Source organism: Heterocephalus glaber, unplaced genomic scaffold (assembly GCF_053883595.1).
Source record: "Heterocephalus glaber isolate CG9 unplaced genomic scaffold, H.glaber_assembly_v1.0 deba00001002, whole genome shotgun sequence".
In the NCBI taxonomy this organism is placed as follows: domain Eukaryota; kingdom Metazoa; phylum Chordata; class Mammalia; order Rodentia; family Bathyergidae; genus Heterocephalus; species Heterocephalus glaber.
Genome location: NW_028258178.1, coordinates 8,720 through 19,363, shown reverse-complemented (window position 1 = coordinate 19,363; position 10,644 = coordinate 8,720). Strand labels below are relative to the sequence as shown.

General features: G+C 44.3%; 1 pseudogene; it reads left to right on the top strand.

Annotated features, from left to right (window-relative positions):
* The first annotated feature begins 4,917 nt into the window (after positions 1-4,917).
* Positions 4,918-7,200, top strand: LOC101716070 (serine/threonine-protein kinase tousled-like 2 pseudogene; annotated as a pseudogene).
* Positions 7,201-10,644: the final 3,444 nt, after the last annotated feature.

Here is a 10,644-nt window from a genome sequence, read left to right as displayed (position 1 = left end):
AAAAAAAAGACAGGCTGGAGACTTGGACAAAACAACTGAAGATTATATATCTGAAAAAGTACTTGAATTTGGACTACATAAAGAACTCTTGGAAGTGAATAGTAATTGAAGCAAACAATTCAACCTAAAAATGGATGAAAGAAAAGATTTAACCAGGCTCTCCACTCAAGATGGCATACATACTCATAGCTAGTTTTTTTTGCCATTGCCCCTCCCTATGGTTTTTTTCCCAACAAATGTTCTGTTTCAGAAATGTAACCATTTGTGCTGCACAGTGTTCCTGACCAATGCATCAAAATGTTCTGTAACTGTACCATTTTACTACCACACATTTTAAGGGTCTTCTGTTAGGGCCAGAGATTTAGCTCAGTGGTTCAACTGCCTGCCTCCCAAGTGCAAGGTCCTCAGTTCGATCCCCGGTACAAAAAAAAAAGCTATTTATAAGAATGTTCTGTTAACTCTGCCCCTCTGCTTCTGTGAGTGTGCTTGCCAGGTGTGTTTCAAGAATGTTCTTTTAGGGCCAAGGATTTAGCTCAGTGGCACCCCACCTGCCTTGCAAGCACAAGGTCCTGAATTATACCCCCCTGCAATTACAAAAAAAAAAAATGTTCTGTTAACTTGGCCCCTCCACTTCTGTCAGTATGCTCACCTGATGTTTCAGGAACGTTCTGTACTTCCATCCTCCCACTTCTGTGAGCAAGCTCACCCAGCAAGTGGGCCCATCCTCCGACTCTGTAGATCTCTACATAAGGTTGCTTCCATTTCTACTCAGTGCAAAGAATTTGGAGTGGGCAAACTCTGAGCCAGAAGGCAATAAAGGTTTCTCTCCATCTCTGAGTAACTTTTGGATTCTCCAGTCTTCAAATTGCTGGAGTTGTAGCACTTGTCTGTAACACCAAGCTGTTCCACTGTGCCACAACAAGAGGACCACTTCAGTTCAATCCCAAAGGTTCAAGGTCAAGGTCACCTCACTGGGACCCTGTTTCAAAAACAAAACAAAGCTGGTCCAGGCTGTCCACTCCTGTAATATCTGTACTCTAGCAGACATTGGTAGGAGAATGGCAAATTCAATCCAGGCCAAGGCAACTTAGCAAGATAGAAAGACACCTTTTGTCTTTCCATTCTCTTCAGGAAAATAATTATGATTTTACCAAATTTGTAAAGATCTTGTGAGGGACATTTTTGAGATTTTCAAGTCTTTCAGGTCCCAATTGAAGAACATTGTCCACTACAATTGAATGGAGAACATTGTGGGAAATTGTAGAATTTAGTTATCTAGTTTTAAGAATAGATCACAAGAAGTTTGTTAACTAAGAAAATTAAGTCGTTTCTGGGAAATTCCACAAGTCCGTTTGTTAAAAGAATGCCAGAAAACTTTGAGACCTTGTAAAAGTCTCACAGGAGAAAAGCAGGCTTTCCTAGTTTCCTTATTTACCATTTTCTGGGATCAGAGGACTGCGACCCAATGACCCTATGGGTGGTAAGAGAGATACTACACACTATGCACATCTGTGATGTTTGTGGTGGGCCAGTGGGCTTGATTTTGGCTAAAGTTGTCCTGCTCTCTTGATACTATCTGATAAGAAGAGGGCTTTGGTGTGCTCTTTGATGTACGGGATTGGTGAATGGGAACAGGGGACTTGTGAATTCGCCTGTAGCTTTTATGAGTCACTTAAAGTCATTTGTCACCAGAGGTTAAAATCAGAAAGGCGATAGCCAGAATAACTAAGCTGCTTTCCTACATGTATAAAAGCCTTGCTCCTTTCCTTTGTGATGGTCTAATAGTGCCAGAGGAATTAAACTGCTGTTCATCCCCAGACTGTCTCCTTTTCTTTCTTTAAAAGTCGGTGCTTTCTGGGGTTCCAGGTCTCCCTCTAGAGAGACCACCAACAGAACATGTTTCTTTGCAGTTGAAGCTGAACTTAACAGACAAAGAAGTTACCCCATTCCCTCAACTTTTCCGGGCAGTCCTAGCCTGACACTTCCTCTCAAGCATCTCAGGAATTTTCTTTGTTCTCAGTTTTATTACTTCTCTCCCCACAAAATGTAAACAAGAAGTGTCTCTGTGCACTGAGCTTGCTGTCTGTAATACCTGACAACCCAGGAATTTGCTGGTCCCAGATGACTTGTGCACTATGTAACCAATGCAAAGCATTTAACTCCTGCAAGCCAGGCCCCTCCCAGGAGTATAACCTGCCCTCTCAGCCCCAAACGGAGGTCAGTCTCTTGGAGTGTGAACCCAGGCTGACCCACCAGTGCTGAAAATAAAGCTTGCTTTTCACTTTGCCTCTGAGATTCCTGGTATGCTTTCCATCCTCCTGGACTGCCAAGAAGAGCTTTAGCACAAAACTAAAACTCTTCACCTCACAGTCACTGACTGAATCAATTCCATCTGCTTCCTGAGGGCTGATCTTTGAGTGTATCACCAAGCAATTCTGCTCTCATGCAATCCACAAAGTCCTCAGGGTCCTGAAGAAGGGCTCAGAGGGCAGCCCCTTTGAAGCACTGTTTGCAGGCCTGCTCTACTGTGGGCTCAGACTTGGCCTGCTGCCCTGGCTCCTAGGTAGGCTGCAGTGGGGGCCATCAGGCTGCCCAGGGCTGTATCTTCCACCAGCTCAGCCCTCACCTCAGGTTTCAACTAGAGATCCCTTCCCCAGCAGCAGCGTGGTGGCCCAAAGGCAAGCTGTGTCGTGAGTGCTCTGCAACATCTTTGGCCACCAGGTTCACCACACCCTGCACGGCCTGCAGGAGTCTTACTCTGGCTCCTCAGCTTGTTACCTACTCCTAGCTGCCCCGCACCAGCCAGCACTTCCCCTGGCACCAAAGGGGCCATACCAACTGCATTGTGGGATGGGGGGAGTCCCAAACTCCCTGCAAAACCCCTGAGGGAATCTGATGCACAGAGGACTGTCTGCCACTAATCCCAAAGGGTTTTACATGAGAAGAGAGTCCTTGTGGCCTATCAACAAACTTGCTCTGGGCACCCACTAAACTCAATGGTAACTATAGGTACCCAATTTATGGCAGGGGATGATTATATCCAAAGGGACAACCTCTTTCTTACTCTAGCAGGCAGTTTGCAGAGGTCAAGACTATCAGAAGTGCCAGCAGATTCCAAAATTCATTTCAAAATGCCCTCATAGCTAGTTTTAAGATAGTGAAGTTTTGGAGCCCATGGACTTGGTGCCTTGGCCCCTGCTGCTTATAAACTCCAGGCCTGCTTTATATTCTGTTTTCCCTTAATATAGAGGAGAAAGGTGCTGACCTACCTACCAGCTGACTTGGTCATAGACAAGGTCAGTGCCCAGCAAGAGAGAAGGTGAGTGTGCAGGGTCAGCAACTACAGGGAGAAACAAATGACTGGGCCAGCAGCACTAGTCCTAAGTAATGCTCACGGCTATTGTACACTGAAAAAACAGCATGGGGTTGTACTCCAAAAGTGACGCCCTCCATGCAGCAGGCTAGAGTTGGAGAAGAAAACCAGCATACACCTGCCATATTTGAGAGGATTGAGTCAGGAGGCATTTTGGCAAAGGGTTAATTGTTTAAGAGTCAGTGACTCCAGAACAACATTACTTCAGGGTTTCTGGTGTTACCCTACCACAGTGACTGGGCAAGAGACAGCTACAAGAGACAGTTCTGTTCATAAAATCTTTTCCTACACCGATATCTTAAAGAGTTTTACCTAACCTCTGTTCCAACTGGTTCAGAGTTTCATTTTAATATTTAGATCTTTAATCCATTTCTATTTTAGTTTAGTGCATGGTGAGAGATATAGGTCTAGTTTTAATCTTTGGCAAGTTGAAAGCCAATTTTTTCCAGCACCATTTATTAAAGAGGCTATCTTTCCTCCAGTGAGGGTGTTTGGCTCCTTTATCGAAGATGAGATGGCTGAGTGTGTCTGGTGTTGTTTCTGAACTAGCACAAACAATCAACAAGTGGGATCTCTTCTTATCAAAAAGCTTCCGCACAGCAAGAGAAAGCACCAGCACTGTGAAGAGAAAACCCACAATGTGGGAAAAAATCTTCACCTGCTTTTCCTCAGACAAACGTCTACTATCTCGAATCTATAAAGAACTTAAAAAGATCAGACCTCCCAAAGTTAAAGACCCAGTCTGATAATGGGCATCTGAAATGAACAGACATTTCTCAGACAAAGAAGTAGAAATAGCAAATAAATACATGAAAAAATGTTCAACATCACTGGTCATTTGAGAGATGCAAATGAAAACAAGGCTGAGATTCCACCTCACTCCAGAAAGAATGGCTGCTATCATGAAATCAACCAATAACAAATGCTGTCGGGGCTGTGTGGAAAGAGGAACCCTGCTCCACTCCTGGTGGGAGTGTAGACTGGTGCAACCACTGTGGAAATCATTATGGAGATACCTCAAAGAACTAGGACTGGAAGTCAAATTTGACCTCGCTATTCCACTGCTGGGGATCTTCCCCAAAGAATTAAAAGAATCTTACCACAGTGATGTATGTGTGCCCATGTCCATAGCAGCACAACTTGTAATAGCTAAAACTTGGAAACAGCCCAAATGCCCATCAACTGGAGACTGGATAAAGAAAATGTGTTTTGGCACCCAAGTGGCCCGGAGCCGAGGCGGCCCCCACCTCCTGGCCCGGCCTGGGCCCTCCAGAGCCTCCCTTGGCCTTTGTTCGGCGCCAGGAGGCAGGTCCCGCGCCCGGGCCCGTGTCAGGTGCCTGGCTCTGTAAGCTGGTCGGGGAATCAGGGGCCTCCGCGCACCGCCCTCCCTCTCGTGGAGCCAGGCGCGGGCGAAGGCTGCCCTGGCAGGGGGTTGCGGAGCTCAAGAGAGGCCCAGGCTCCGCCCCGGGCCTGCCGAGGGGGAGAGCGGAGCTGCCCGCTCCTGGCCGGGTCGGGGCCCCTCGCGGGAGGAGCGGGGAGCAGTGGCGGCAGTAGAAATGATGGAAGAATTGCATAGCCTGGACCCGCGTCGGCAGGAATTATTAGAGGCCAGGTTTACTGGAGTTGGAGTTAGTGAGGGGCCGCTCAATAGTGAGTCTTCCAACCAGAGTTTGTGCAGCGTGGGATCCTTGAGTGATAAAGAAGTGGAGGCTCCTGAGAAAAAGCAGAATGACCAGCGAAATCAGAAAAGAAAAGCTGAACCATATGAAACTAGCCAAGGGAAAGGCACTCCTAGGGGACATAAAATTAGTGATTACTTTGAGTTTGCTGGGGGAAGCGGGCCAGGAACCAGCCCTGTCAGAAATGTTCCACCAGTTGCACGATCCTCACCGCAACATTCCTTATCCAATCCCTTACCGCAGCGAGTAGAGCAACCCCTCTATGGTTTAGATGGCAGTGCTGTGAAGGAGGCGTCGGAGGAGCAATCTGCTCTACCAACCCTCATGTCAGTGATGCTCGCAAAACCTCGACTTGACACAGAGCAGTTAGCACAAAGAGGAGCTGGCCTCTGCTTCACTTTTGTATCAGCTCAACAAAACAGTCCCTCTTCTACGGGATCTGGCAATACAGAGCATTCCCGCAGCTCCCAAAAGCAGATCTCCATCCAGCACAGACAGACCCAGTCTGACCTCACAAGAGAAAAAATATCTGCACTAGAAAATAGTAAGAATTCTGACTTAGAAAAGAAGGAAGGAAGAATAGTTGATTTATTAAGAGCCAACTGTGACTTAAAACAGCAAATTGATGAACAGCAAAAGATGCTAGAGAAATACAAAGAATGATTAAATAGGTGTGTCACAATGAGCAAGAAACTCCTTATAGAAAAGTCAAAACAAGAGAAGATGGCATGTAGAGATAAGAGTATGCAGGACCAATTGAGATTGGGGTCGACATGGAGCCTCCTTTACTGAGCAATGGACAGATGGTTATGCTTTCCAGAATCTTATCAAACAACAAGAAAGGATAAATTCGCAGAGGGAAGAGATAGAAAGACAACGGAAAATGTTAGCCAAGCGGAAACCTCCTGCCATGGGTCAGGCCCCTCCAGCAACCAATGAGCAGAAACAGCGGAAAAGCAAGACCAATGGAGCTGAAAATGAAACGTTAACATTAGCAGAATACCATGAACAAGAAGAAATTTTCAAACTCAGATTAGGACATCTGAAAAAGGAGGAAGCAGAGATCCAGGCTGAGCCGGAAAGGCTAGAAAGGGTCAGAAATTTACATATCAGGGAACTAAAAAGGATACATAATGAAGATAATTCACAATTTAAAGATCATCCAACCCTCAATGACAGATACTTGTTACATCTTTTGGGTAGAGGAGGTTTCAGTGAAGTTTACAAGGCATTTGATCTAACAGAGCAAAGATATGCAGCTGTGAAAATTCACCAGTTAAACAAAAACTGGAGAGATGAGAAGAAGGAGAATTACCACAAGCATGCATGTAGGGAATACCATATTCACAAAGAATTAGATCATCCCAGAATAGTTAAGCTGTATGATTACTTTTCACTGGACGCTAACTTGTTTTGTACAGTATTAGAGTACTGCGAGGGAAATGATCTGGACTTCTACCTGAACAGCACAAGTTAATGTCGAAAAAAGAAGCCCGATCCATTATCATGCAGATTGTGAATGCTTTAAAGTACTTAAATGAAATAAAACCTCCCATCATACACTATGACCTCAAACCAGGTAATATTCTTTTAGTAAATGGTACAGCATGTGGAGAAATAAAAATTACAGATTTTGGTCTTTCCAAGACCATGGATGATGATAGCTACAATTCAGTGGATGGCATGGAGCTAACATCACAAGGTGCTGGTACTTATTGGTACTTACCACCAGAGTGTTTTGTGGTTGAGCAAGAACCACCAAAGATCTCAAATAAAGTGAATGTCTGGTCAGTGGGTGTAAAGTTCTACCAGTGTCTTTATGGAAGAAAGCTTTTTGGTCACAACCAGTCCCAGCAGGACATTCTACAAGAGAATACTATTCTTAAAGCTACTAAAGTGCAGTTCCCACCAAAGCCAGTTGTAACACCTGAAGCAAAGGCGTTTATCCAGCGATGCTTGGCCTACCGAAAGGAGGACTGCATTGATGTCCAGCAGTTGGCCTGTGACCCCTACTTGCTTCCTCACATTCAAAAGTCGGTCTCCACAAGTAGCCCTGCTGGAGCTGCTATTGGATCAACCTCTGGGGCATCCAATAACAGTTCTTCAAATGGAAACATATTCCAAGGCCACAGACTGTTCAACACATGAAGTAGACAAGTGGCATTCAGCAGCGAGTTTGGAACATAGCGAATCCAAATGGATCTCATGAAACCTGTACCAGGTGCTTTTGTTTTCTTGCTTTTTTTTCCATCCATAGAGCATGACAGCATTGATTCTCATTGAGGAGAAACCTTGGGCAGCTCTGGCCAGGCCTCATAGGAAAAGGCCCCTACCAAGGTACCAGCGTCAACGGCCACTGTGTGTGGTTCCTCTGAGTGAGGAAAAAAATTTAAAAGAAAAACTGGAGAAAAAAAAAGAAAATGTGTTTTTTTTTAATAAAATGGAGTACTACTCAGCCATAAAAAATGAGAAATTAGAGACATTTATGACTAATTGGATGCCCATTGAGGCGATACTCTTAAGTGAAATAAATAGGACACACATGTATAAACACCGAATAGTTTCTCTGGTGTGAGAAACTGAAAGTGTAAATAAGGACTAAAATGTATAATAGGTAATGTGAAATAGGAAGAAAAGGGGCAAAGGGGAAGGAAGTGGGAGGGATAGGGAAAGGATAGAAGGGAATGGGATTAATATGAGAAAATGGAAAACTAGGAACAAAATCTTTGTAAATAGGGAAGGATTGAGGGGTTGAAGGGAGGGCTGGGCAAGGGTGAAAAATAAGAACCAAGAAAGATTATGCAAAGGTGCAAATTTCCAATGATGAATGTCATTATATTGTATACCTAAAATGTACCAATGATTAGAATGAATAATTGATAATGCAAAATAAGAAGAAAAGGTCCAAAGTGGTAGGGGTAGTGGGAGGGAAAGGAAAAATGCTGAGAAATGGAAAAAATGGAAATAAGGTCTTTGTAAATAGGGAAGGGTGGAGGGGGTGAAGGGAGGGCTAGGAATGGGGAAAAAATAAGAACCAAGATGCATTATGTAAAGGTACAATTCCCAATGAGAAATGTAATTGTGTTGTATACCTACAATGTACCAATAAAAGAATTTAACAAAAAAAAAAAGAGACTGTTCTGAAGAGGGTGTGGACTAGACATAGTTCCCATGAGAAGTTTAAACTCAGGCCAGCAAGGACATGGAGCCCTGCCCTCGGTGCCGAGAAGTGAGGCCAATACAGGCAAAATCAGTCATTAGCAGCAGGACAAGATGGGATGGGTGTGCTGGGTGGGCAGGGTTCCTATGGGTCTCTCAACTTCTCCGTAGGGGTGGCAACTTGAGCCCCCACAGGCCTCTGTCCCTGTGCCCTGGAGTGTGTGCCTCCCTCTTAGGGACTCGAGGGACTTTTTCTCTGCTTCTGTCTCTACATGATACTCTCTCATTTATCTTTGAACTTTTTTCTTTGGTTTCTTCCTGTTTCTCCCTCTACCTCTCATCATTTCTTTCCTCCCCCACCCCCAGAGGGGTTAGGGTTAAACATTTCTATTTTTTGTTCAACTGGTACATTTTAGAAATGCATAATGATAACATTCATCATAGAGAATTTGTGCCTGCATTTGATATACCTTGCATGTTCATTTGTTTCCACTCCCCTCCCCTCCCTTGGAGCCCCTCCCCACTTTATTTACAAAAGCCATGTATCCATTTTTTCCTTCCATTCTTTTTATTTCTTGTCCTTTTTTCTCTTTTGCCCTTTTCTCTTAAATGTCATGTCTTTGAAATTCGCTGTGAACTTTTGCAATTATAGCATATTTACCATAGGGACCCTAAAGTTTCTTCAGAAATCTTTGATTTGGACCTAGATTTTTATGAACTTTATCATGGAAAAAGATAATGCACATACCTAAATTGTTTCCAAACCTGCATAAAAGTTTTCCAATAGCTGAATTGAGTATCAACTTTTAAAGATAAAATTAAAGTTAAAATTTGATTGAGCTGGGCATGGTGTGCATATCTAGAATCCCAGCACTTAGAAGACTGAGGGGAGAGGATCACCACGAGTTCAAGGCCAGCCTGAACTACATAGCAAGACCCTGTCTCAAAACAGAACAGAACAAAACAAAACACCCCCCCACACAAAAAACTCCCCAAAAGATTCATTTGGTCACACCACAAGTGTTTAATGGCCACATGTGGCTATGGGTTAGCATATCAGACAAATATATCTCTAACCCACTGTGTGACCTTGGGTGAGACTCTCAACTTCTCTGGGCTTCACTCTCTCCATCTAGAAAATGGGGGAGGATGATAACACCTCCTTCAAAGTGTGAGGACTCTGTGTAAAGTACTTCATGCCTGTCCACCAGGAAGTCTCAGGCTGGAATGAAGACCCATTCTCAGTGTCAGATGACCCAGCAGAACAGGAGCCAGGTCCTGAGATCAGGAAAGTCTGTGATGCCACCACTCCAAGGTCAGAAAAGTGCAGGTTCCACCTCGAAAAGTTTGTGCTTCTCTGTCCCCTCCTCTTGCATCAATGGAGTATGACTCACCTGTCCAGGTCAGAGTCCTGGGTTAAGCAAGAGTTTGCTTAACATGGCAACAATGAGGCTGTCCCATATCCTCCCATACCTCACCTCATTCCCTTTAAAGAGGGGGAGGTGTCTTTAAAAAGAGAGAGTTCAGGGCCCAGGGACTTAGACCAAAGATTCTGCCACCTGCCTTGAAAGCACAAGGCCATGAGTTTGATCCCTGGTACAAAAGACAGGGAGAGAGAGAGAGAGAGAGAGAGAGAGAGAGAGAGAGAGAGAGAGAGAGAGAGAGAGAGTGTTCAAAAGATAAGAGAGAGAGCTCAAACCTGGTCTGGTGGTACACACCAGTAATCCCAGCACTTTGGGAGGCTGAGGCAGGAGGATTGCAAATTCAAACCCAGTCTGGATAAGTTTGTGACCTAACAAGGCCCTGTAGCAAAATAAAAGATAAAAAAGGGCTGAGGATCTAACTAGGTGGGAAGGCTCTGGATTCAATCCCTAATATCAAAAAAAGAAGAAAAGATGAATAAAAAGGTTGAAATCCAGGCCAGACCACTACAGATAGACATGGGAACTGCCATTCTCTTATGTGCCAGATCTGCACTGCTCCTCCCAGGAGCTCTGTAGCTGTGGGCTCACAGTGAGTGTAGAGACAGACTACATGGGACGACAATAAAAATGGCCCATTTGCTGTGGTGTAAATGTCCTCTCCAAAGCTCATATTGGCTTTTAATGGCCATTGGAACAGTCTTAAGAGATTGGAACTACAGTGCTACCTCAGACATGAACTTAATTTGTTCTATGATTTTGGAAAAGATGGCCATGTTTGTGTTTGTATGGGAAAGAGGGCTATAATTGTGTTTGTCACCTGATGCAGAGTTTGCAGACAGAAACAAAATTTTGCCAAACACTTCTGTTTGGGAACCAAATTGTTTGCAAACAAAAGCTTTTATGAACCAAGGTACCAATCTATCTACAGCATCCCATCCTTGTCCATGAGGGGTACATTCCAAGGCCCTTTGTGGAAACTTGAAACTTTGCACAGTACTGAACCTTGTAC